Raw genomic sequence first — 27,448 nt, forward strand, 5'->3', positions numbered from 1 at the left:
GGCTTTACGTCACCGCAACAGGATCTGCTCATTCTCTTTGTTTCCCTCCTAATAGAAGCTGCCGTAGGTTGGAAACAAAACCTTTCCTAAGAAATCACCAAAGAACCCTCTTCCTGCCTTCCCAATGCCTCCGAATAAATAGGAGAACAGTATGCTGCGAGGAGATGAGAAAAAATAGTAGACCAGAGGGAAAAGTTTGGAAGTGGGGACCACTGCAACAGCTGAGGTCTTGCTGGGGTCACCACCCTGATTTCAGATGCGTTTGAGCTCGGGCTGGGTACTTCAGCACAGTTTCCAGTATGTTGCCAGCTGACGGGGATGAGAAGAAATGTTATTGCCATCACTTACAGACTTTTTGTGGGACTAGGAGACAAAAAGCGAATTAGGGAAAGGCAACAGAAAGTAAAAGGGCTAGAATTGCATTCACATAGCTTAACTCTGATTGAAATTAAGGAGGTGTTCAATTATCAAATGGCTGCTGGTATCTGTCCTGAAGACAACTAAGGCTGATGCAAGAAGTTGGATAAAACAGCACTGAAAAATGATTTAGGTCTGCTTAAAGAATATGCTGATGGCGTGGAGCTTGATGCTGTGTTAGCATTCATTCATTCATGCCTGTCTTCAAAATGGCTTCAATACTCAGGTCCTGCAAATGCCTTTTCTTTAATTTTGCGAAATTTATGGCTAATAGAAACTGAAAGAAACAAATGTTTGTGTTGTCTATAGGTGGTAGCTTTAAAAAGGAAAAGAGAGACTTACCTCCTTCTATGCAATTTATAAAGACAGCTGAAGGCTGACTGGGGAAGTTAGGGGGTTGGTTTGGTCTGTAAATCTTGGTGATTTTCTGCTAGACATCTAGTCGTGCGTTGTCCAGCAGACTCTTAGGGACTTATGGAATCCATGAAATTACATGTCCACGAAGGATCGTCAGAGGGAAAGCTTGAAAGAAGAAAATATTTTTACTCAAGCTGTTCAGGCTTTCTACTGCTGAAGTTTATTATGTTAGAAATACAGTGGATAAAATCTCTGTAGGTATATACACATATTGTTAAAAAAATATTTTGGAAGGTCTTTGTACGGCACAAGGTAACAAGAAAGCCACAAACAAACATTTAAAAAAAGAAGTCTCTTCTAAGAATTATTTTTACAAGTGCTAAGAAGTAGAAAACTTCCTGAGCAAGGCGTTGTTTATATTCACAGTTGTACTAGTCAGTAACTAAGGACATGACTTAAATCATTGAGCTTAAGCGATGCAAAATCCAGCATGGACATTCTTCTTTCTTTTAAAACAAGATAAATAGATTTATCTTGATCTTAATTTAAATTTGACTAGGCTTAAATCAAATTGAATTTGAAACAACTGATGTAAGTTTTGCCATGCGTTAGAAAAATTGTTTTTTAAACCGGGGGAAATTTGTACAGAGACAGGATGTTACTGTGAATTTGGCTATTTAATTAATGAGATGTCTCTGGCTAATGGTTAACCAAGGATTTTGGATCATGACGTCGTTATGTCTTGCGACAAACTCATATAGGTTAATTCCAAATCTGTTTCATGCTCCATAATTGAGATACGAGACTAAAGAACGCGATGAAGAACCTGTGCTGTATTTGGGCTCACAGAATATGAAAATTAAGCTACATCTGGGTGCTTGCAATTTGGGACTCAGTTTTGTCTGATACGTAGATTTGACCCACATCATCAAATATCCTGGGTCTCAGAAAACATTTTGTTTTTAAGGGGGAGGGTGAGGTCTTGGTTTTAAATGAGGTCTTTTTCTCTGCCTTACCCCAGCCTTTGGGGGATGAGGGATTGTATTTATATCACATTTTTAAGCTTGACAGTGCTAGAAATGTATCGTTTTCTGTTTCATCAAACACCAAGATTCTCACAGAATTACACTTAGAGGTAGACTTCAAGAAAAGCACAAACAATCATAAGACTTAAGAATTTCACTGTAAATAAGTCTGAGAAGGAGCTCTAGACCTCGGAGTTACATCCCTATATGTCTGCACCCCCCTGAAGCAAACTCCTTCTGCATAAAATGCTGTAATAATTCTACTTTTGCTAGACATTTGGACACAGCATTGTTTAAATTACTTAAAGGAATATGAGTCAAGTAAGTCAGATTAATATATTCAGTTGTTTCACCAGAATTTAATCGAAAGAGTGCAACAATAATAGTACAGCTGCATGATACCAATAGGAATAAACGTTTTTTTCTGTTATGTTTAACATCTTCTCTGGATCTCCTTTTTAAATGGGGGTGGCAAGAAGTGTGAGATGCTTTGTCACTGAAATGATTAGTAAAGCTTGTTTTTTATTGAGAATCGTGGAAAACTTTTCAAGATGTGATAAAAATAGCAGTGTTCTGCATGTACCAAATTCCCTGCCTTGCAGCAAATTTCAGAGCTTTGTTCAGGTCCAGAGGGATTACCATACGGGGACAGTTTGCCTAGCACAGAAATCCCCGCTCCATCAGTGGTCAACAGGAGATGCTCAGGAAGGAATATAAGAAACAGGATTGTACAGGGTGAACCTTTCCCCGGTTTTATCCTCCCTGCGTCTGGCAATCGGCACTTTAGGAACTTCCTGAGCCAGAGGTCGTATCCAGACCATTGTGTTTAATTGCCACTGGTGGACTTATCCCCCGTGAATTTGTCTAATCTTTTTTTGAACTCATTTATATTTTTGGCCTCTGCAACATCCTGTGGTAGTGAATTCCACAATTTAATGACATGTCATGTGGAAAAACTGCTTCCTTGTGTTTGCTGTAAAAAAAGTTTACAGGTTTCATTCGCAAAATTGATTTCAGTTCAAGTTAAACATCAAAATTAAGCACTCTTCTGAAATGAGGTCTTGATTCAAAGCTCTCTGAAGTCAAGAAGCAGTTTTGCTTCCCCCCTACCCCCGAATTAAAAGCATTTTAAGTCTCCAGACTTGTTTTATGCTAGCAACATATTTTTCTGTCACTCAGGCAAATTATGTGAAAGAATTTGGTCATACCACTCAGAGGATGGATTTGTGACTCTTACAGCTAATTCAGTTTGCTGTTACTGATGGTGTTAGTAGTAAAAACCCACTAATAGCCAGCCTAGGAGTAGAGTGATAGTCAACATATGGTGCTAACTGAAGTCCCAGAGTTTCCTCAAAATTTCATTGATAGCAAAAAGCATTTGTGCTAGAAGTAGCCAAGCGTTATTTGTAGTGGAGTATGTTTTACTTCGTTTTGACCACTTCAAACAAGCACGTTGGATTGGCTCGCTCCGGTTCTTGGTGACATTTCAAGATTTCAGTCAACCAAGAGTTGGCCTAAGAAGTACTTTGGGGCTGGAGAGGGGAGCAGATTTGGAGCCTTTCAAGAAAAAGGAGCACACTTGTTTCCTGCTGTATCATCCTCCCCGCTCAGCTTCCCTCCCCTCCTGCAAAACGGAAAGGAAGTACGCCTGGGAGTCCTCCGCGAGCTGCTGGCTGCATCCAGAAGCCTGGAGCTGGCAGGCTGAGCGCTCGCTTGGAAGTGGTGGGTCCCTGACAGCAGGCGTCCTTTCAGAAAGGAAAAAAGACAGGGAAAACACAATGAATAACCAAAATAACACAGTGATCCCAAGTGTGAAGTGGAACGTCAGCCTCCCTCTTCATTGATGGGAGGCAGCAAGGCAGGATGTGGAGGGAGGGAGCGGGTGCCTGGTGTTTGGCCAGCGGATGGAACTGGGGCAAAACGACAAGCATTCTGGCACACAGCCCTTACAAAAGGGCTGCTGCAGAGGTTTCTTCAGGAAGGACTGGTGCACTTGGCATTTGCGTGTTTTATCCAACTATTTAGTGTAATTAAAAAAATTACCTCTGCCCATAAACCTCACCCTGTTCTTATGGTGGTACTGAGGGGTTAACTGGGCAACCCTGGTAAAGGTGATAAGGAATTATCATTCATCCAGTGGCTCATCCTTCGTATTGCCAGGTAGCTGGTATCTCCACACAGGGCTCTTCTGGCTTTTTTCTCAGAAGTGTGAAAACCCATGTATGTTTCCATATTTTTTCCCTAAATATTCCATCTCCTAGTCTCTTATTCTTAATGGTGGAAGATTTTTCTGCAGCTTCAGGGGCTGCTTGAAGATCAGTGGAGTTGCAGAGGGCAGAGCTGTCCCGCAAGCTGGTCATCTCACTGCCCCGGTGTCCTGGGAGAGCCGGAAGAGAGCAAGTGTTTCCAAAGCAGGGATTTCATGTTAGGTGTTAATATCAAGAGGTTTAGTTAAATCTTTGCCTATACTGTAAATTCGTTAATGTGGGTGCCAAAAGCTAAGCACCAAAATCCATTTTTGAGTTTTCAATTTGTCTCGATTTCCAGAGCTCCTTATCTCATATTGACTTAGGTATCTAATGACCCAATTCGTCAAGTAGTTTAAGCATGTCGCTAATTTTAATCAAGTGCGTAATCCCACATTTAGTTAGGCACACGTACAAGTATCTTGCTGAATGAAAAATAGGTATAAAGCCTAATTTAAGGCAAATCCCTGCTTGAATATGTTGCCTTTGTTCCTCGTGAGGAAAACGAAAAGAAGTATTTTCGTAAGGAGACGTTTTCAGGGCAGCCAACAGATCTTCAGTGTAGAGCCAGGAATCTGCAGGCGAGCTCTTCCTCTCCGAGTGCCGTCTGTAGCGTACAGTAGCTGGGTGTCCTCCGAGCTCCTCCTCATCTGCTGACCCTCGCCTCCGTGACATCTATTCCCCTCGCCTAACAATGACAAATGGAGTTATAATATTGGTTGTTGAACCATAAGCTGTAGATAAATGTGCTTCCGAGAACCACCATTAAGTCCCTAAATGGATTATATATATTTGGTTTAGAAACCTAATATTTAATATTAGTGTACTCTCCAGCGGTTGGCTTTATTTCTCTTGATAATCTATTCCCACTCCATTTCCTTTTAGATTTCTAACCTCATTAAACCTTTCATATCGCAGTTATTTTCTGTTCTAAACAAAATTAAAGACACACCATCCCGGGGTTTTAAGAGTCTAATTTTACTCCCAAACTGGAGAAAACACAGAGATAAACATTCTTTTCAGTGATGAATTTTAAAACCGCTTTACGAGTCAGCTGGAATTGCTAACCATATTGAGGATTGTAAAAGTCTGTGAAAGGCAGCATAATAAATGATGCTTGAAATGGCATTTGTTGTATGGGAGTTCAGATGCTTACATGGTATCTTTCCCTTCTCCGTTTTGTGAGGATGTATCTCACGTCGTACAGTACCTTAAGAATTTATAACATTTTGCTTCTGGTCTGATTGTCTGCAAAGAATCTCAGTTACCAGCAGGGGTTCCTTAAATTCACATGGCCAGGAGAAAGCGGTATCTGTGTAATACTCTGCTCCCAGTGTGCGCATTAAACTGGTTTTTGTTGATCGAGGACACATTTCTTCCTTATCATCAGGCACTTTGGCACATTGCTTGTTCTGATATATGTAAGTATTGCACTCTGCCTTACTAGACACATTAAAATTGTGTTCCACCATTCTTCTTGTTATACAGTGCCCTGGCACCTACAGTGTCTGCCTTAAGAAAAAATGCAATGTATGTGGTGTTGAAAAGAAATCTGCAGGCGGGGGAAGCTCTAAAATATATCCTGTATTTGTCCAAATCCATTTCTCTTTCTCTTGTTTTCCTGTAAGGCCTGTAACACCTCTGCTAATTATCCAACAGCATTAATGACATTAAATCAGGGTTATATACTTCATAGCCCATCGCTCCTTCTCTTTCCACTGCCACCAGTCATATGGCTGAATGATGACATCACATCAGTGTGTCACATTCCCATCGCAGCTGATGGTGATTGCCTAAGTGCGGGATCAGGGTCGAAGAGGGCTGCAGGCAGAGTAACTTTTCGGTCAAGGAGAAAACTCATCAGCACAGTTTTTGTTTTGCAGGTGAAGTGAAACCTTTCTATCAGACAGCTGAATAAAATCCCATCCCTCTGTTTTTTTAACCGTGAAGTCTCTGTTGCAGGTCTGTTATATCTGGTGGCTGCAACAGTAGCTTGCATAGTGTTGCTACTTCTAATTCCAGTGCCAAGACCTGCAGTCTGAATACTAGCAATTAGCACTTTGCATCTTACAAAAAACTTTGGTTGCCTTTGCCTCACAGTGGGGGAGATACTGTTATTTTCCATCCCTATTCTGCAGGCAGGGAAGGCTGAGGCAGGGGCAGGGTACCCAGGATGCTTATGCTGCACATCAGGTGCCAGAATTACCACCAGCGGCTCCTGGCTCCCTGTCCTTTGCTCATCTGTTAGTCTATAAGGGGAGAGCTAACATTTTTGGGATTTAAAATCAGAGACAGGGGTCTTTGCAATTTGCAGAAGCTCTCAACATGCCGCAGGAGCAGGCCTGGTGACAATAGGCATTTGTTTGACATAGAAAAAATGATAGTGGAAATTGGCTGAGCAGTTTCTGATCACTGAAGTCCCTGCTGATAGCTTTGTGCTACTCTTGTTCAAATTCACAGTAAGGAACAGCATGGTGCTAATCGCTGAGAAGTTCTGGGAGAGGGCTGGTCAGCAGGGTGCTTATACGAAGAGTGATGTGATGAAATGATAGGGAAATAGGTCTTTATCCTGACCCTTTTCCTCTCCTTTCCAATTGTGCCAAGCAGTTAACGATGACCAGAAGCTTTCCTGGCAAACTCTGACGAGCAGTTTTGTGAATTTACATTTGTTTTCAGGGGTTCAGCATCATTGTCTTTAACAGGATGCTCTTGTCTGGGACTTGGTCGTGGCTGTTCATGAGGTCCCTACAGTTATGCTCTCCTCCTGTTTTCTTCCACCGTGCATAATGCCATTTTGATGAGGACAATGTCCTTGAGTGCACTGTGTTGCAAGAGGGTGCATAATTACCACAAGTCTATTTTCAGCCGGTGTCCACCAGGTTTATTACACCTGTGAATTCATTACGCTCCTGCTCACCTGTGTTAGATGCATGTGACAGTGTTACCGTCCTCCTTTCAGAGGGCAGGAGCGGGCGGCTGAGCTGCTCGTTTTTAAGTTCTAATGGCTGCTTATTTAATAGAGTTTTCTCTTCACCCACCCATAGCAATCACCACCTTAAAAATCACTTCCATTATGTCCGTTCTGTTCTCCACTGCCGAACAAATCAATGCGCCTCTGACGGTCTGAGGTTGTGTGAGTGTGCAGGAATCCTGAGGAATCAATCGCACCCAGGTGCATCAGAGAGGATTAGCGGTTTTCCCTGGGGAGAAACGGCTGGCGATACTGGCCCCTGTTCTCATGACTCAGCAGCTCCACTCCAATTTCCCATTTCAGATACAGAGCAGCAAGCTCTAAATCTTCCATGCCTGAGTGCAGAGTGGAGAGCCCAATACAAAGTTACATTTCACTTTGTACTGACAGATGGAAAGCCATAATAATGTCCCTTTCTTCACGATGAGTGATGGGTTCCCACAACGCAGGAGAGGTTCGGAGTGCCGCCGCAGAGGCACAGGCGGCAGCTGGACGCTCGTGTGAGAATCCAACGCGTGTTGTTTGGTGTCTCGCCCTAGGTGGGATAGTTGCCATCTGTTCTATAGTGGTGGTGCCTCAAACTGTTTGCAAATCCTCTCCGGTACCCCAAAAATGCTAGGCATTGAAGCAGGCAAGGAGAGTGAAAGCCTTTAAGGTAATAGGTCTAGGATAGATTTTAGGTTAACAGGGGGTCAGGGTGAGAAAGCGTGCTTCTACTCCATTGCACAAGTGAAGGAGACAAAGGATTTTAGCTGCAGGGTTGGTACTTCTCACCAATATTAAATTTACTCTTAGGCGTTAATATGGGGCACCTGAATCAACCGACACTAAGCAGCCATCAGGATGAGAGAGACAGATCCTTATGACCATAAAATAGTGATAATCCTATGCCATAATGTTAATGAGCCTCAGTTTTTCAGGCTTGCCATATGCCAACCCTGATGGCTTTAGTAGACCCTACCAGATGTGTGAGAAGTCCAGACTCAGGCTTATTTTTCCATTTCCCACGTTGGAAGAGACGTCCTTCTGCAGACAAAATCTGCAAGTTTGCCTGTGGGTCAAAATAAAAAGTTTTTCCATCAAAGCAGCAAGTTTCCTTCCCATTGAGCTCACTGGTGCTTTCAGAAGCTCTTCTCATTTATGTCCGAAGTGCCAAGTCAACTCTTGGTGTTCCTGTGTCTGAGTGCATCGTAGACGCTCAGCATGCCTCGGACTGACTCTGCGAGTTGGGAGCACATGTTGGCTCCATGACAGGTCTGTGTCAGCAATGTGTTTTGATAAGAACAGACTATTCCCAGCTGGTTTCTGAAGAGTTTTTCTCTTTTTCTCTGCTTTCCTCCTTTCTTGCTTTGAGCCCTTCTTCATCAGGCTCAGAGCCCGCATTCTGAAAAAATGTGCCCAGCTCTTTTCTTGCTGTTGTTTTATTTTCTGTATCATTCATGTTTTGAGGCTTTTTTAAAACATTGTCCTTCACATGGCTGGGAATTCCCCAAATTCAGCTTTTCCCTCACTGACTAATTTCCACGGAAGGGAAGTCTGCATTTCTTTCAGTCTGGCAAGAGCGTGGAGAGATGCAATCCCTCCTTAATGTAGCTCTGCCACCAGAAACCCAATAAAAATCCAGATTTAACACAGTTAGCTACAGCCATTCTGGGAGCTCTTGGTCTGCAGCCCAGGGCTGAGCTTTGGTATCACTAATCTGGGCGTGCTGTGGGAGATGGGCACAGCTGAGCCCAGGGAGTGTTAGCGGTGGAGAATCACGTCCAAACGGGAACCAGTTCCCTGCTTGCAGCCCAGCAGTGCTGTCAGCCAAACCATGTTTTTCTGTCAATGTGTTACTGGCCTCCAAATAAAGACTTGAAGAGGCGGAAGCTTGTGATGTCTCTCTAGATTAAATGTGGGAACCAAAGTTCACCCACTGCTCTTATCTTCGATCAGATTCAGTGTTAGATTAATGTTAGAAGACTGTTGAATGGGTTGGGATAATTCTTTATTCCACCTCCACCTTCATACATCTGCTTCCCTGGTTAGTTGTGGTTGAAAAAATCCTGCAATCCCTTATTTTAAATATATATGACATTTCTGCTGCCTCGGCAGGGCAGGAGCTCTTTGCTGGGCCCACGCTCTTGGAGGGTGCTTCAGAAATAGATCAATTCGGAGAGCCAATAGCCAACTTCCAGGTGCGTTACTGAAGCAGGGTGTGATTGTGAACCAGTAACTTGACCTCTTTATACTGTAAATCTATAAAACCGGGGAAAAATTAGAACCTCTTTGGAGCTCCAGACAATTCACGTCCGCTGTATTCCCTTGGGTTACGGTGAAACTGCACGAGCCAGGCTGGCGTAAGTGAATACCACTCCTTCTTGACCAGGAGTCTGTAAGACCTGGTTGGTTGTTCACCTACTTTCTCCTCAGGTCTCAAACTCCCCGCAGCAGTTTCCAGGCGAACAGCAGGTTTGGGGACTGTGTTGTAATGGGAAACCTGCATTTCCCTTTTAACCAGGACTTCAACCCTGCAAAACAATCGGCTCTTCCCTTTCCATTGAGAGGCAGCAGTATCTAATCAGGTTTCACTCCTTTGTTGTATCTATTGATCCCCAGCACTGTAAGATGCAAATTGCCATGCCTGACAGGATTCAGGGTGTTTTATCATCAATGGAGAGTAATTATCCTTGGCTGCACCAATATTGGATTGTTAAGCCCCAGGATAATGCACAAGGTAAAGACATTTAGAAGGCAGTCCACCTTGGGGATTTGTGTAAATGTGATGGATAGAGTGAGAGCAGGATAGCTGAATTACAGCCTGCAGGGACTGACAGCTGCATGGGGGTGTAGCCTTGCTAATCCTCGCAGAGACGCTAGTGCTGCAGTTGGTATTGAGACACAAAGTGTGTCTAAAGCTGTAAGTTTCCCTTTCTGTTTAATCCTTGTAATGTGTATATGCTGAAGAAGAAAACATATGCAAGATTTTTAATGGATTCTGTGTGCTTGCAAGACTGGCCAAGTAACTTCTACTGTTCATTTATTTATCTAACCATAATTCAAGCTTTTCGTGTGACCATGTTGTAGAGGCACGAGGGTTTTGGGTGCTTATTTCTTTGTCTGTGGATTCTAATTCAATACTAAGAGCAGAATTAGAAAAGAATAAGTAGGAGATACTTTTCTTTTTTTGAAAATATCTGGTTAACCGTTGCATATTCTGGTGTATAAAGTAGTTAAGCTGTTTTAGCTGTGGGGAGAAAATGTATGTCAACAGAGATGCCATGTTAGCTGACTAATCCTCAACTGATAGCAGCAAACCTGAAAGTAGACTCAGGGAAGAAAATCTCTTTTTCCAGAGTTATCCATATGAGCTGAGTCTTTTACCTGTCACTTTTTTTTTTTTTTAAACCAGACCATTTCTCTAGTTGCAAAATAAATAAGAACAGAGAGATAAAGAGAAAAAGGAGTGCTGGTGCCTGAAAACTCCTGCTGAGATGGATGTTGGGGGTAGTTCCCAAAGACCGTCAGGCTTCAGATCCAACACTAAACTTGCAAGCTGTGAGCTCTGTTAACGTTTTTTAATGTTTTTAGTTTCAGTTCTTTCTTGTCAAGCAACTCCTTGTGTTTGACCAAGGCCGTGACGTAAGATCAGCCAACTTGCTTGGCATGCAGAGCATGCTTTATTCTTGTTGAAGCTGCTAAGGACACTGAGGAGTAAATGCCAGAAACTTAAGAAAATAGTCCATGCTTTACCAGAACTGCAGCGGATTTTGCAGCTACGTGTGGCTTTGTGCTGGCAGCGTGTGCCCTGGGCTGCCACGGCAGCGCTGAGGTTACTGTACTCCAGCGGGATTTTTCTGACGTCCTTCACAAGCGCCCCTGGCTGCTTCATTTCACACGTTATCATCAAAGCGTGCAACAAGCTCCTTACATCGCTCCATACCTTCAAACAGGCGGGAGAGGGTTTTGCTCCGCAGTCCATTTTAACTGCAGTTTTGAAATAGGAGAGAATTGAGAAAGATTAAGAAAATTGTCTCGCATACCTACGCTGTTTGTCATGTTTTTAAAAGAGAGCGAGTCTCGCAGGTGTTTTGATTGCCAACTCAGAAACAGACCGCTCGGGAGGGTGGAGTCCAGGGGAGGTCGTGTCGGGGGGAATGGGCACCGCTGTTCCCTTTCTTCTGCCTGTCAAAATAGCTCCCCCAAGCCAGGAGGGGGTTCTGCGAATGAAAAAAATGATGCAATAGGAGCCGACGCTGTTTTGGGCTTCCCCCCCTGCCCTTGGCTGCCGGGGCAGTTCAGAGCATTAGGGGTGCCCTCCAGGGCTGTGTGTGCTGCTGGGGGAAAGCGGCTCCTGCAGCCATGAGCCCCATCTGCCCTGCGCCCCAGCACGCTGCTGAGCTCCGCCAGCATCGTCCACCACCCTGCAGGTAATCTCGCTGCCGCCTGCCAGCGCAGGAGCCGCGCCGCCGCTCGGGCAGATGCTGCGAGCCAGCAGCCGGGAGCCTCAAATCCACAATGGGCGCCCGGCAGCGCCGCGGCTCCCGCTTCACCCCGTGTTTTCGCTGGAAGGCTGCGGCACTGCTCCTCCCGTGGTGCCTGCCAGCCCACGGGCAGCCTGGGCCCGGGATGGGCGTGCATTAAATCACCCGAGTGTGCGAGACACGGACAGCCTCGAGTAGAAACACCCACGGATTTCAATATGCGTCTGCTGCTTTCCTGCCTGTGCTCCTCCCGGGCTGCAAGGGAACGGTGGGGCTCCTCCAAGCTGTCGAATTTGTGGCCGATTTCTGGAAACGTCAGCGTATGTAGGGCATTATCTTTGGGCAATTATTGTTGCGTGCTCCCTCTTCCCCACAATATCTCCTTTTTTCCTAGAAGCGACTCAAAACTGTGCGGTTCTGCAGTTGAAATTTGCCATGGCTCTTAGAATTCCTTGGGCTGCAGAGAAGCGGTTTTCTGACCAGCTGACAAGCTTTCCCCACGGTGCCAGCCATTGCTCTCGGCGGCGGACACAGAAGTAGATCCATACTGTAGCTTCTAAAGATGAACAAAATTCCAAAGACAACAATCTTAGAGTTTGGGGAACTCGAGATCTAGACATCCATTTCATTGCAGGGCTTGAATCTTAATTAGACCAAGGCAAAAAAACATGTTAGCTGAGAGGTTTGGCCCTCAGATGGGGGGAGATGCCGGTTCAGAGCCAGAGTTCAGGGCCGAGACCTCCCGTGCTCCATGGCATCGTACCGTAACGCAAAGCTTGCCGAACCCCGTTGTTGGTACAGACATTTTAGGTGAAGTATATTTGAGTGGAGGATCAATACCGTATGGCATGCGTGTTAAAATAAAAACATGCGTGCACTCATGGCTGTATTTGCTATATTCCACACGAAAGTAGTTATTTTTTTTTATTGAGAAAATTGTTAGATTTGATGGCGGTATGTAATTAGTAGTTTGCCAGCAATAATTACAGGGCTGTGCTCCAGAATAAATGATGTAGCATTCCTGTGCATATAATATGGTATACCACAAAATAGGAGTTGGAAAATTGCAACATTGCTGGATCATCATATATCTGACATGTTGAAGGGGTTTTTTTGCTCCGATAGTTTATGAAAAATAGTAAGTATGGTGCACTGTGAACCAAAAGGCTTTCTTTGTTAAATTAACCACAATTGCAACCACAAATTATGGCTTCACAAACTATAGATTTAAGACTGGCTTTTCATAAATAGAGCTTCTTTGTGTTTTAACAAAACATACGTAAAAGAATGGAGCTGCACAGTGATGCCAAAGTAGCACTTTCAAAGTCATCAGCCCATTCAAGCCTTTGGAATACAATCATAATATTTGCTTAAAGTTTAATATCCAGAAAGAAAATTGACAGACATCCCATAAGCTTAACACAGTTCTGATATAATTTCTGTGTGCCTGAACGAAATAATATCAGGACAGCAGCCTTAGAAAGACAGGTTTGTGCACATTTGAAAGTTAGTATACATTTGAAAGTTTCACTTATATAAGTGAAGAATTGGTCACTGCAAAATGAAACATGGCAGAAGAATCCTTGTGTGGATGTTACATCCTTGTGTTACATGTTCAAAGATGCGAAGGACCCAAATCTTTCAAAGTAGAAGGAGTTATGCCTGGCTCTCAAAGGTAAATTTGCCCAAAAAGACTTTTCTCCAGTACTGGATGATTGCTGTAGATTTCTCCAAGTTTTAAAATATCCTACAGATTATTGGCATGCTCATCCCAATTTTGAAAGGCATACTTTTGGCAGCAGCAAACTGAGGAGGACCATGTGTTAACATCCTGGTTTAGCAATATGTATTCCCACATGCTAAGCTCTCGTACAAATGCAGTTTTTATTGCTGTTGACTTCAAACAAAGATGCTTTGACATCTAAAGTTGTATATGTTACAGATGCATTGCCTAACCAGACTCATGCTGTATATTTTAGGATGAGCTGGCTGTGGTCCCAATTATACAATCAAGTATAAACACTCCTAGAATACAGGGCCCCATACGGAGAGTCACTTATCTTTGTTGTGCTGTGTAGTACTGCGCTGCAACATCTTGCTGTGTCTGATATTTTGTACTCCAGCTCATTTGCACATTGTTGCTTAAGACAATATATAAATAACATATAGGAGCAGGCAACATCACTTGTCTTCGGACTCTGAATGCGGAACAAGTATCGTTAATGTGTTGCTTAGTCGCTCCCGAATCCACAGCCCGAGTGTTGCCTGTCCAGGGTAGCAGGCTCTCCGTTACTTTCCCATTCCGTATTTTCTCATCCTTCATGCTAAAGAGAGAAACTGCAGTTTAAGGCTCGGTATTTTGAAATGGCGGTTGGTGGCTGGCTGTTCACTTTGTTGGTGGGTTTTCTGGGAAAAATCCGTAGAAAGTTGAGTTAATCATTCTTCTCCTTCCGCCACTGTCTCAGAAGGAAACAAGAGTTCTGCTTGACTTCTGCACCCATCTTTACGAGAAACCTGAGCCTGTACCGGCCAGCTGGGGCTATCTTCTGTCTTCACAAAAGCTCCAGGTTTTGGCTTGGCTGCTGTAAGAGCTGGGTGCTTGGGGTGGGAGGAAGTTACGCACCCACTTGTGCTTGGATTCATCCACTGCTTGGTCTGTTTAGACTTTCCCCAGCAATAGAAATCCCGCCACCCCTTTCATGTGCATCCAGGAGACGGCTGGGCGGGCGCCTTGGACGTGTAGAAGCACCCCGTGGTCTCCCAGCAGCGCCCCTTTGGGGTTCCACGTGCAGGCTGATTGCAGTGGGGATCGCCAGGAGGGAGGTCCAGGGGGGCTGACAGGTCCATGGGGAGATGGGGGACCCCGGGGGCTGCACCACACTGGTGACCACACTTGGGAGTCCTAAATACAAGTCTCGCCCGTCTCCGTGTGTTTGCGCTCTTCAAAGGCAACTGAATTTGTGCGTAAGGTTTTCCCTCCTGTAGCTGACAGTGTGTACAGGAGTTTTTGTAATAATAATTAGCTGTAAATATTTTGCATCTAATTCTGAAAGGTTACTTTCTTCATATCGCTTGGGATCTTTTCTGCTGTTGAAATACACATTCATGAGCGAAGTACTGCAATTACAAGGATGTTTAGAGAATCACAAAGGTATTTATTCTTGTCCTGGCTAGTTTATAGTAGCAAAAATTGCAAGTGGAAAGGCTAAGAAAATGTATTCTAAAAACAAATGTGTAATTGTTTTGTTGAGAGTTAGAGTCAACAGTGTTTATTCATGAGGCTTAGCTGCCCCAGGCGGGAGCAATCAGACTGGAGGTACCACCTCCTGTATCCTTGTTCTCTTTAATTGGAGCCATAGCCTTGGATGCCCCGAGGCGAAGGGCCGTCTCTAACTGTATTCTGTTCGGTTTATGAACGTTTGAAAGTGCAGTGGAAAAAAACATTCTTTTGTTTAGACAGTTTCAGGCTTCCCCTCCCTTTTCTGTTCAGCAAGTGAAAATTGTATGTCAAAATTAAGCTCTTGAGCGGCTATAGATTTTGCATGTAATGTGATACTCCAATGGCTAAATAGTTTGGCAGCACGGATGTTGTTAGGCCTCGGAGCAGAGCTGTGCGTCACCAGCAAACAGGGTCGGAGCGCTGCCGTCGAGCTCCCGCGCTGTCGGCAGCCGGGGCCCGCCGGGGCTCTCGGCAGCAGCACCGGCGGCCTCAGGTGCCCGGCAGGCAGGCTGGCGCGCCGCGCTCTCCCCCGCCGCGCTCCCTCTCCCGGCGCACGCGTTCTTCTAAAGCAAATCAGAGCATATTTTAACAGTTTCACTGCAAATTCCTGTGTCACTTCATTTCTATTTTTAGGCCCTGGTGAGGCTACCTAGCGCAGCTACCAGCCTAGAGACAGATTCAATAAAAGATTCAATAAAACTCCTCTCCGGCTGCCTCCCAGCAGAAGCCCAGGTGGGGGCACGCAGTGCAGGAGGCGGCTGGCGTCTCTTATTGAATCTAGCCCTGAGTTTATCCAAGCTCTTCCTGAGTGTTTTTCTACTCTCTCTGCTGTAAAATCCTGATTTCCTCATGACATCTTTATGCAACACTCTGGTTAAGTGCTTTCTCCTTCTATTGTCAGCACTGCCAGTCTCAAACTGCTTGAAGCTTTTAGCTCCAAAATCAGAAGCGTGGTCTGGCTCGGGGTGTGAGGAGAGTCCTCCAAGCACCAGTCTAGTCTGACGGAGACCTGTCTCAAGGGAGGGCTTTCCACTTGGGACAGATATCGCTGGTAGAGCGGATGGCTGTGGTCCTGCAGCCTTGAGTCAGACCTGAGTAAAAATGATAACCACAGCCTCTCTCATACCTCATCTCATCTCCCTGTGAGCACTCATGCTGCCCCCGCACCCTGGCATCCCAGCACCTTCAAGAGATTAGCGCAAGCTTGGTACGGAGTCCCTCGTGTGGTCTGCTCTGGCTGCGTGTAAGGTGTTGGTGGTCAGATAGCATCTTGAAAAGATGAGAAAACATGAATACACCCCATCTAAGCTTTGCTTTCACATTGCACCAGCCCGATGACTGGCCACGCTGCTCCAAGAGGAGTTCAAGCAAGTAACACCCAATGTTGTCATCTTGGTTTGCACATTCAAGGGCTGAACCAAGTACTAAACAAACATCTGAGATTGCACCCTGCGTGCACCACTTCCCCATCAATCCCCCGCCTTTCTGGAAGGGCGTTAAGTGGTTTCTGCTGCCACCGATACCACTTTAGGTTTCTTCCATCCCGCTTCAAGCCAGCTTTGTCCCCTGTTGTGTCCAGCTGCGGTCAGAGGTAGGTAAGAAGGGAAAGGGATAGTGCAGCAGGTGACGGATGGGAGGAGTCCTTGGCTCTAGGAGCACTCGTCCTTCACTCATGGTGACTCGCTGCTCCTCCTCTGTAGGTCCATGCGAGTGGAGATTTCGAGCTCTTTAGAGCCCTTCCGGGAGAATGGCCTTTTGTTTGCCATGTCTTCTTAAAAACAAGGTTGCTGAGCGGTTTACCAGGTATCCCAGATTTTCTAGGATATCGCTACAGTCGTATCCTCACTGCAGCAAATACTACGGTTTTAAAAGGCACTTATTTATTTAGTTATTCCTGCAACTGGCAAGACTTAAGATCCATCCCTGAATGGTATCAATTCTGGTAAGAAGTATGTCATAGCTCTGGAGACTTTATCTAAATAACCACGTGCTTTCTGGAGTGCAGTTTTCAGATTTGAGTTATTCGATTTAAACTTCTGGTCTTCTTAGGAAAACACCTCCCCTTCCATCCTGTTTCATTGCCCCAATCCAAGGTTGGACCCTCTAGAGGATGGCATAATATTTGCTGTATATTTGCCTTGACAAATGGCTAATTCCCACTCGGATCCGTGGGGGTTTGCTGTGCACCGGGGACAGCAGGCTCCTTGGCTCCCTCGTGGAGAATATTTGTTTAAATGCAGCGAGTCCTTTCTCCAATGTTGTCTTTGCAAAATGTGGAAGGGTGAGCCTTTTGATGTTTGTATTTACAGTGTTTTCACATCTGGATGTCATTTGTGACACAGGCTCTCCTCCTTTTTCTATCCCTGTGTCTTCCTGTAAAATTCATTTTGAACATAGAAGCTCATGTGGCTTTAATGTGTAGTAGTCGGCCAATGTATTTAGCAGGCCTGTAGTAGGCCAATAAAGAGGTACCTTGGGTCATGCTGTGCGCTCTTGTAAATTTATCCCGAATTAACCCTGATTGGCATCCAGCTCCCCTGCTGTAAAGATACAGATGTGCGCGCTCTCCAACATCTGCTGTTTCACGAGGAGCTGTGCCATAAATCCACGAACCCCGGTGACCTGGAGTCTGGGCTGAGGGTTTGGGGATGCTTTTGCTGCGGTGCTGCACGCTCAGGAGAGCTCGCCGGGGTGGGTACCTGCAGGACGCGGGGTGGCAGCGGCAGCCGGCGGCGCTGCTGGCGGAAGGGCAGCTCCATCCCTGCATTTTCACACGAAAATCCTGTTGGTGTTGCAAGAGGGTGTTCTTCTCCCCGAGCGACAGCAAGATGCGGCCTCCGGTGTAAATCCTTCTTGTGGCTCTCTGTTTCATGCAAGTGGTTTGAATATCCTCGTCCGACAGGTTTCTTTGGGGTTGTATTAATTCAGCTTCGTCTTTTAAAATGCAAACCTGGGCATGGCGGAGCAGGCTCGCTCAGCTGCCTTTACTTGCAAAGGAGAGCAGGGGAAGGAGATCAGCCAGAGCGTCGCTGCAGTCCTGCAGTCAGCCAGGATGCAAAAGGAAAAACATACCCATCAATTTCTAAATGTCAGCAGAGATCCCCTGGAAATTATTTATTGCGTCTGCTGTCGTATTTAATGATTTAACAATATACTAATAATCATAATATATTAACTTCGTGTAGTGATATACCAATCAATATGAAATAATGAACACATCTAATGGATTTAATAGTATACAGATGTTTACTGCCTTTCTCCCTGAAGAGTTTCAGATCATTTCTCAAGGCCAGCCGAAAACTGTGCTCAGGCGGTTCCGTTCCCCTCCCCGAGAGGCAGTCGCGGCACTGGGGCCACGCGCGGACACCCCGAACGCTGCAGAGCCGCCGTGCGAGGGCAGGCGGTGCAGAAGGGGGTGTTGCGGCTGCACGGCGAGCGCGCGGGGGGCTGCGGGCTGGGGAGGGGGCCGCGCGTGAAGGCTGCGTGGGTGCGCCGGCCCCGCCGGGGAGAGGGAGGGCAGGGGCTCACCCCATCCCTATGAATCAGGTTTACTGCGGCAGGCACTAACCAGGCGTGTCAGGCAGCGTGGATGTCGGCCCCTGTGGCCATCGATTAACCGTTTATTAAAACACCTATGAATCACTGTAATAGTAATTATATTTTAAATATACCTACTAACAGCTGTTTTGCAACGTGAAGGCTAATCACGATTAAACATTTCCTTTGCTTTTCTCTTCTGGCTCTGCCCGGATCCAAATCCCCTGGGGGGTCTGAATGCATCTCGGGGACACAGAAGGCTGCAACTAACGTGGAAAATAGAGGGAATGGAGTCCAACCTCAGCCCATCAAAAGAACGGGGTGGGGAAGGAAGCGTGCGCACACACACACACGTGCACACCATGCGTGCGCACGCACAGACGCCTGTGCATGCAGACGGCATTAACACACGCTCCACGCACTCTCTGACCATGTGCGCGCGCACACACTGTGCACACAGACAGTGCACGCAGAGACCACACACACCCCCCGTGCACGCACCGCCACTGCGAACGCCCAGATGCCGGCTGCGTGCATGCACACACAGAGGCCACGTACACACACCCCCGAACTGAACACGCCGGGTTGTGCACACTGTGCGTGCACCCAGGCCACACACGTCCCTACAGACTGTGCACACACGTCGATGCTGCACAACGCTGCGCACCGTGCGCGCACACGCCACACGGACTGTGGTCCGTGCACCTACAGACGACGCACGCACATGCAGGCTGCGCACACACCCCGTGCACACAGAGGCTGTGCACGCACACGCACAGATTGCACGCGCACCGTGGACACACAGGCCACGCGCAAACGCACCCCCTGCACGTGGATTGCGCCGTGCGGGCACAGCTGGCGCACGCCGCGCACACTCAGGCGCACGGGCTGTGCACGCACGGACCGTGCGCTCAGGCGCGCGCGCGCCCACGGACCGCGTGCACGCGCGCGGCCGGGGCGCGCGCCCCGGGGCGGGGCAGGCAGGCGCGCGCGAGCCGCGCCGCGCGGGGCGGCGGGGATCCGCGTCTCGTGGCTGGATTGGTCTCGCCTGGCGGCGGGCGGGCGCGGGGCGGGAGGCGCGAGCCGCGGCCGCGCGGAGCAGTCGCGCCGCGGAGCGCCCGAGGAGCGGCACCGCCGCCGCGGAGCGGAGCGGGCTTCGGCGCGGTGCCCCCTCGTCCGTGTTTGGGAATAATGGCTTCCGAGGCGTGAATCGCAAAGAGAAAGCAGGAAGGAAGGAAGGCCGCCGCCGGGGGAAGCCCCTAGATGGGGCCGCGCTGGGGCTGCCTGCGGCGCTGATCTTTCCCCCTTCCCTCCCTCGTCGGATGCCGGCCGGAGCCGCCTGGGTCGCTTTTTTTGCCTTTTTTTTGCCTTTTTTTGGTGTGTCTTTTCGCCCCCTCGCGTGTTTTTCGCCCCGCCGCGGCCCCGCGGGTGATGGACCCGTAGCGCCGTCTGCGCGGCGGCTCCGGGGCTGACCGGGCGGCGGGGACGGACCCCCGCCGGGGCGCCGCGGAGGGGGCGCAAACTTTGAGCCCGGGGTTCGGCCAGGAGAGAGGAGATAAAAAAAAAAAAAAAAAACACCACAAAAAACCCGAGGGGGGAAAAAGGGGAGGGGGAGAAAAAGGAAGGAGAGGAGCCGCGCCGCCTGCGCCCCCGGGAGAGCAAAGGAAAAGCAGCGAGTGGCGGAGACTGCGGCGGGGGCCGGCGGGACCCCCGGGGCACCTCCGGGCCGGGCGCCGCGTTGTGCCGCTGCGGGGGGGCCCCGAGCGGCTCCGCGCCGCGCCCGCGGGGGCCGCCCGGCCTCGCCCTGTGGATTATCCCGCGGCGACCCGGATCGCCGGCGGGGCTCGCCATGGTCTGCGCGCCGCGCGGTAAGTAACGGCGGGGCGGGTGGGCGCCTTCCGGGCCGGGACACCCCCCGGCCCTCGGCGGGGACAGGGTTTGTCCGCCGCGCTGCGGAGTCGTAGAGTTCCGCGGCTTTGCGGTCGGACGGGAGAAGGAGATCGCCGTGTTTTCCGCCCCGCGCGGTGGTTGTGCGCGTGCGGGTTTTTTGTGTGTTTCTTCTTTTTTGGTTTGGTGTGCCTGTGTGCGCGCGCCGCTCTCGGCGCAGCCGACGAGCCGGTTTGATCTCCCCGGCCGCGCCGTTTGCGCGCTACCGCCGCCCCCCAGCCCGGTCCCCTCGGGGGCCGTTCGCGTCCCGCGCTCCGAGGGGGCGTTGGGGCGCGGCAGGAGCCGGTTGGTGCCCACCCCCAGGGGTCTCCCTGCGGATTTATGGAGAAGGGGCTTTTGGGGGGAGATGGGGCGTGTTTAAATAAAATAAAATTAAAAAAAAAAAAAGACGTAGCAGCGAGGAGCTGCTCCCGAGTGATGCGGTGTGCTCACAAGCTGCCTTTTTTTACCCATTTCGCACATTCCTCCAGTGCGAGCGCATCCCGCTTCCCACCCCCTGGCCCCCACTGCCACGGGGGCGCGGGGGGTCGAGTCGCTGCCTTCAGCGGGCCGCAGGGAGCGGGGACACCCCCCATCGCAGCACCCGAGCCGGGGGCTCTGCGCCGGTGGGCCCGGGCGGCCCCTGCTGCTCCCGCCCACGGGTGACCGTGGCGGCGCGGCCCGGCAGCCGTCCGCAGAGCCGGCTGTGGAGGCGCGGCAGCGGCCCCCTTCAGCAGAGCGTCGCGAGTGGGCTCTTTCCGGGTGTCTGCGGGCAGGCGGGGGCTGCAGGCGGCCGCCGCTGAGGACGGTGTTTCCCTGGCATTGCTGGCCGTTAAAAACGGTAACGAACTTAAAAATCTGTAGCCGGCGGTTAACCCCCGCGGTGCGGGCCAGAGCCCCTCTAGTCACCAAGAACAACAAGTTTTGAAATAGTCTTCGTGAATTTTTATTTTTTTTTTCCGTGTGTCTTTCGGCCTGAGAAATAACCCGGCCGCCTCCCCGAGCTCGGCAGATCGTGGTGGCCACGCTGAAACACGGGGCGTGGGCTGGCTGGCCGGGCGCTGTTCTTGTCCCCGCGGCTGCTTCTGTGCCCCCTCCGCTTATCTTGAAAGAAAAAATGAAACCAATTAAGAAATTAAACCTTCTGTGTTTAAAAGGGACAAATTTGAAGGGGAAGGGGGCGAAGGAAGATTTCCAGGTCACTGGCTAACCAAAGATGGTTTGGAAAAAGAGCTCAGGAATAAGGCGAGGGCAAAGGGAAGGAAAGAGGGACCTTTTTAAATGGCAAAGGCTTGTACGTCTCTCTGGAATTTAAACTGGTTTTTTTAGGCTTGTAAAATCTTCTTGAAGTTGTGCATTTCTCTCAGGAGGCAGCTTGCTAGCTAATCTTCTCAAGGCATGTCCTGATTTTTTGTAACATTACAGTATCTGAGGTCCTTTTAACCTAATTTTGTAACAAAGATAATTTCTTGTTATGTAAGTTATTGTTCTGAATGATTGCTTTGGGTCGTGGAGATCGTCCTTAACCAGTCTCCCCTGTGCTGTAGAAACTGGAATTATTTACTTCGTTATCAGTTCTTGAAAGCAAGCCTCACTCAACTGGAAAAGGCTGCTAAATAGAGTCTTCCCATTCTTCTTTCTAGAGAGTTAAATCTCTGGTCATCCCTGATCAGAATTTACTTCAGAGGTTTATGTTTGTGTATTCTCCCCACCTACAGGCTTGCAAGGACGAGCTGCTTGATTTATACACACAGCATTAACTTCTACAAGTGACAGACTTCTAATGCTCTCTTCAAGAATTTTCTTCTTTGCTGAAAACAGCTCCCTAAAACTGCCCTGTGTTAAAGCCAAAAGGTACTAGTTTGGGCTGCCTGGTTTTCTTTTCCGGAGGAGATTAATGCTACAAAACAAGGAAGGCAGTATTTTATTTAGTTGGATATTGAGCTGTTGCTAGCACAAAGTGATTATTTTATTTTATTGGGTAGATGGGTTATTCTGAGTGAAACCTTAAGCCTTGTTTATCAGAGAGGGGCAGTCTGTTCTCATAAACAAATGAAGGAGCAAAATATATCCCGGCGTTATTCTATCGGGACATGCAGTCATCTGTTGGACCGTGTGGCCTGTGCTGGCTAAATCAAATAGCAGTGTCACTAGTAGCTCTGGTATTTTTAAGTTTAAAAAGGGCTTGGAGTATGCTTCGAATTCCAGGGATAAACTACAGACATTTAGCAGTAGCTGATACTTATTTTGCTCTGATTTTGCAAGAATACTGCGATTTGAAGCATTAACTTTCAGTTATGGGTGCAAATGTTAGTGTGTTTGCTGTTGTTGCTTTTTAAACTAGAAACTGTGAAGATATTTAATGGTGATCTGTTGACAAAAGTGGCAATGAGAAGGGCTGTATTCTTCAGTGAGCCAGCCGGTGCTGTACGGTACTTTTGGAAAGCACAGATGTGTATGTCATTTTCTGCTTCAAATCTTTTCTTTCTTTCCTTTTTTTTTTTTTTCTTGACTCCCAGCATCCTTGTGTTGAGTGACCCATAATAACTAGGGACTGTGGCGGTTGGATATATTTGAGTATGAAGCAGTCTTTTTAAAGCCATCACAGAAGATTCAGTCAAGTAAAATTGTTTGTATCAGTGGAATAGGAATTGTAAACTGTTTAATTTTAATGACTTTATGAATTTACAAGATTGATGTCAGGCAGGTACAAGAATGTGTTGCTTTTCAGTTAATAGCATGTTTGAGCAAAGATTGGCATTCTGCATCAGAAATGGAAATGTTCGGGTTTCTTGCAGTCTCTTATCCTTCGGAATAAAGATGGAAATTCTGAACTAGGTAAAGAAACATATGGCTTTACCAGAAATTATTTCCTAGACTGATCAATTACTAGGAGGTGTAATGAGAAATATACTCCTTAGGGAGAGGAAGGAGGGATTGCCATTACATAATATCCCTTGGGAGAATTTCTGTATTGCATAATGAGGTTGGTGATGGAGCATTTGGGGAAAATGCCTATGGATAGGAATTTGTTCCTCAGATTTCCATAAGCAAAACATATTACTGAAAAATAGGCTTGTTAAAAGTAGTACTGATACGTTAGTAGGTGGGTGCTTTGCCTTTATACACATTTCTTTTGTTCTCATAACTACTATGTAAGAGAGTAGGTAACCGTAAGATTAAAATGTCTAGAAAATGAGAGAAGCTAGTGAATAATTTCCTTACTTAAAACCAAGGGTAAACCATTAAGGGCTTATGTTCTGGTCTAGGCTTCATTAAATTATTTCTGTTTATCTATTGAAAATAGGTCCTAAGGAAGAGAAAGTCTCTAGGCTTGATGGTGTGAACACGAATTTCACCTCATGCTGGTGAAAATGAAATCTGTAGAAATGCGTTATGTGTTATGTGTGGATTCAATAAAACTTGGTAGCTGGATGCGCGTTTTGAGTCCTCGTTATGCCAAGGATCGCCTAGGAGCTGACTTCCAGATGGAGAAGAAAGCGCTTGTTAAAAACGACTTAAATACAGCCTTACATTTTTGGTAGCGGTTGCCTTCAACAGGAAAATAATTCATTTCCACACACCTGCCCTTCAGCATTTTTCCTGCTCGGAGCCCGGAGCGAGCGGTTAGCCTCCAGGAGCTGAGCGGCCGGCGGCGCCTGCCGCGTGCGGGCTCAGGGGTATTAAAACCAACAGAGGAAAAAGGTGAACAATCTTAACACCTCTGTCACTGCTGGGGAATTTGCCTAATTTGAGTTGCTCATTTAAAACCTGAGCGCTGGTGGGTCTAGCCGTTTTTCAGACGGCAGGCCCCGCTTTTGTCCCTTGCGGTACAAGCGCGTCCCAGCTCTGCGGCTCGTCCGGAACCGCCTTTAGGCGGAGCGCGGCAGCCGCGGGGCGCAGTGAGCGCTGATGGCGGCCGCGGGGCGCGGGCGGGCCTGCGCAGCTCTCGCCGCTTTTGGGAGGCGGAAGGTGCAGCCGCCGTTCGGCGGCGCAGGCCCCGCTTCCAGCCTTGCCTTGGCGCAGTTCGCAGTATCCTGTGTGCCACCTTGTGGCTGCCAGCGCGCGCTGCAGCTGGCGAGGGGCGGCTGGGCTTCGTAGGACGGCCACAATTTTTGTGTCTTCGTGATAGTTTGATTTTGTGCCTCGATTGAGTGTCGGTTGTCTGTTCCGATTTTAGCATTGACTCGGTTGCGAGATCCATTGGAAAGGCAAACCAGCATGGTGGCCGCTCACTGCTGAGCAGTGCTTTGCCTTCAAAGGTTGTGGCAGGGCTTGGCTTCCAATAAGGTGGGGAATGGTGCTGGATTTAAGCACTGAGGGTTTGCATAAAGGAATTACCGATGTTTCTGCACCCTGTAGAAAAGGTCGCCGTCAAGGAAACCGAAAATCTATGTGACTGATCCTGCTGGAAGGACTTGATTGCAGCTGGTGACGCTGGGAGGGGGGTGTTAATCTTGCTGCCGTGCCAGAGTTTTCCAGATAGTGACCCCTGCATTAACCAGCTTGCGGGCACGGCTTAGCATGACAGCGTCTCTCAAGGTAGCTAATGTCATTTTAAATGGTAGGAATGGCAGCCTGTGATCATTGGTTCTTGTAAACTTAAACTAGGATGATACTGTTGGCATAGATATAGAAAAATAGGTTCGCCAAAACATCCGTTTGTACCTTATATGGCTGCCTTTAAAGGGTTAAAGATAAATGAAATGTGTATTCTTGAATACTATAGAAACAAACCTTACTTTCTGGTGAGTGATAGAAGAGTTGGAGTTTACATGAAGACAGCATTTCAAGTTGGCCATTTGTGATGTTTACCAAAGATATTTCTAGCTTGCTTACAAAATGGGATTTTTTTTTTTTTTTTTAATCTTAAGAAGTACTCAGCCCAGCTTATGTTCTTGTGGAGAAAATGTTACAGTTAAATTGCCATGGAAGGTTTACCATGACAGGATTTTTAATGTTGAGTTAAAGCAAGCTGGGTACGTTATTTGCCGTAATGTTTCTGTGGGGGTAAAAAACATCTTATATGTGGACGCTGTTTCTGCAGTAACTGCTGTACCAAAGGAGAATCAGGGACATAGTGGTATAAACCTTCGGGGGTTTTTTCCCCATGGAATAATCAACAATAAAAAGCATTTAGGCTGTTAAGATACCTGCAAGTAGATCCTTACTTCAAAGCTGTAGGTTATGAACTTATAGTATAGTCTGCCTTCAAAATGGTGGGAAATCCTTCATAAGTATCTCTTTACCACATACCTTCTGTCTCCCTGGATGATTGGCTCTCTAGCAAAGCCTTCCGTAGAGGGTGTACTGTAATCCTTTTATGTTACTTCTTCAGTGCAGATTATGCAGCAAGAAATAATTAGGAGATTAATTTTCACCTGTCACTGCCAATAATAGATAACCTTGATACAGTGACAGGGGCTAGGAATTTGGGGAGCGGAAAAGCGTTTAACCCTGTAATGATTGCTGCAGGGACCAGGCAGAAAATGGTTGCCAGAACATGACCTCCCTGCTCGCTGTCACAAAAAAGGAGAGACGTGTTAGCCTTTCAGCTTCCTTGCCTCCCGTGAACGCTTTGCCTTTATCCACGAACGTGCGCTGTAAAATTCGCTCTGTGCCGCGATGGTGCCGCACGCGCCTCGTGCTAATCAGCCCGGAGCAGACGTTGGAGACCTTTGTAGCCTAGTCTTTTAATTCAAATGCAGTTCTGTTGCTTTTCATGATTTCAATTCCCAATCTGACTGGTATTCCTAGTCTGCTAGGGAAGGGAGCGACTAATGAAGATGGCTTCATTAGGCAGAGTGCAATTTAGCCCTTGCCTCTCTCCAACAAATGCAGCTGAAAAAGCATCCTAGAACTAACTGTGCATTTGGTCTTCAGAGGAAGCAGAGCTGAGGTGTTTCTGCTCCCTTTCAAAATTAATTACTGACTCACATCAGGTGAGCTTAAAAATGTAGTCTGTGCTCTAAGACAGCGAAGGTACATGGGAGGGGAAAAAAAAAGTCACCCTTCCCGCTCTGCTTTTTTTTTATTTTATTCTTTTGTGCTGAAGTTTAAATCTACAATCTGTTGAAAATGTAATGGGAAACCAGCCTACAGAAAATGCCATTATTCATATCATCCTGAGCTCATTTATTTTATCTGCACTAGTAATGATAAGACAGGCTGCTTGGCAATGCTGATAAGCTGAGAAATATCTTACAGCTATTTGTAAAAGTTAAAGCAGATCTTGGTACGGAGAGATAGGGAAACTGATGAGCCTTTGGGCAATCTGCAGAGCTGAAAGCTAATAAAGATTTTAATAGGAAGGGCTCATTAGGATTAGGGAGAAGATCTATTATCTGGGATTTACACAACACAAACGGTGGGGCAACTTTAATTTTTGCTTCTTTGTTCATTAAATGCTATTGCTGAATGTGAAGCCTTTTAACTCTGATCTGGATCTCTTTGTACGTTCACGGAGCCATCACCAGCTGCTAGTTGAGCAAAGATGGAAGCGCAATTTGTGTGGGAATGCATTTGCCACACGTGAGAAATGCCAGAAAGCCATCATATTCAGGGGCCAGTCACTTTTTGGAGGTGCAGAAACGCAGCTGTTTTCAGGTTCCCAGGTGATAGTGTTCTCTGTAGTGTCTTTTTTCTGTTGTGAACACTCTTTCTAATACTTTGGCCCTGAAGAGCATCTTTAGAAAGAAACCTGTTGCTTCTCTTGATGGTGAGACTGAAATACTCTTACTGGAGAGCCTGTGGGCCCAGTTCAGCCTAGTGGGGTGGTAACGCCCAGTCCCACAATGGCGACTTTTTTATTGGTTGTGATCACCGTACGGATGAAACTATTGTAAGAGAGGCTGTCTGCAGTGAGACACGTACGGTAGGAGCACAATGCCGTGGGTGACCTGATCTTATGGTTTGGAAGTTGCACAACAGGACTGATTTTGGCACCATGTGCATTCTCACATGTGTGATGTACAAAACATTTGCTTTTTGAGGGCCTTTAGTGTGTGCAAACACCTATCGTGGTCTCAGCTGTGTTATTCCTCATACTTAGCATGATATGTAAGGTGCATGTATGCTGCTGGAAGAGCATTAGTTTATCCAGGGTCTACAGATGTATTTAATACTTTTTCCTCAAGGACTATCCAGACTTCTTTTGAGGTTGAAGTAGATTTTGAAGCAGGAGGAGAAGCCACGCTGGAACATTCTTTGGTTTGCTTTTGAGGTCCAAGCCACGTTATAACCCGATTCTGCTAACCTACAGTTTAAACCATTTTTACACATAG

The 27,448-nt window shown here is 47.1% G+C and overlaps 1 protein-coding gene across 1 annotated transcript in view; it reads left to right on the forward strand.

Annotated features, from left to right (window-relative positions):
* FBRSL1 (fibrosin like 1) overlaps nt 1–27,448 on the forward strand; it is a 550,180-nt gene that overhangs the window by 420,071 nt on the left and 102,661 nt on the right. The gene's annotated exons all lie outside the window — the stretch shown is intronic.

Source organism: Phaethon aethereus (genome assembly GCF_964289735.1).
Source record: "Phaethon aethereus genome assembly, chromosome: 17".
NCBI classification, from domain to species: Eukaryota; Metazoa; Chordata; class Aves; order Phaethontiformes; family Phaethontidae; genus Phaethon; species Phaethon aethereus.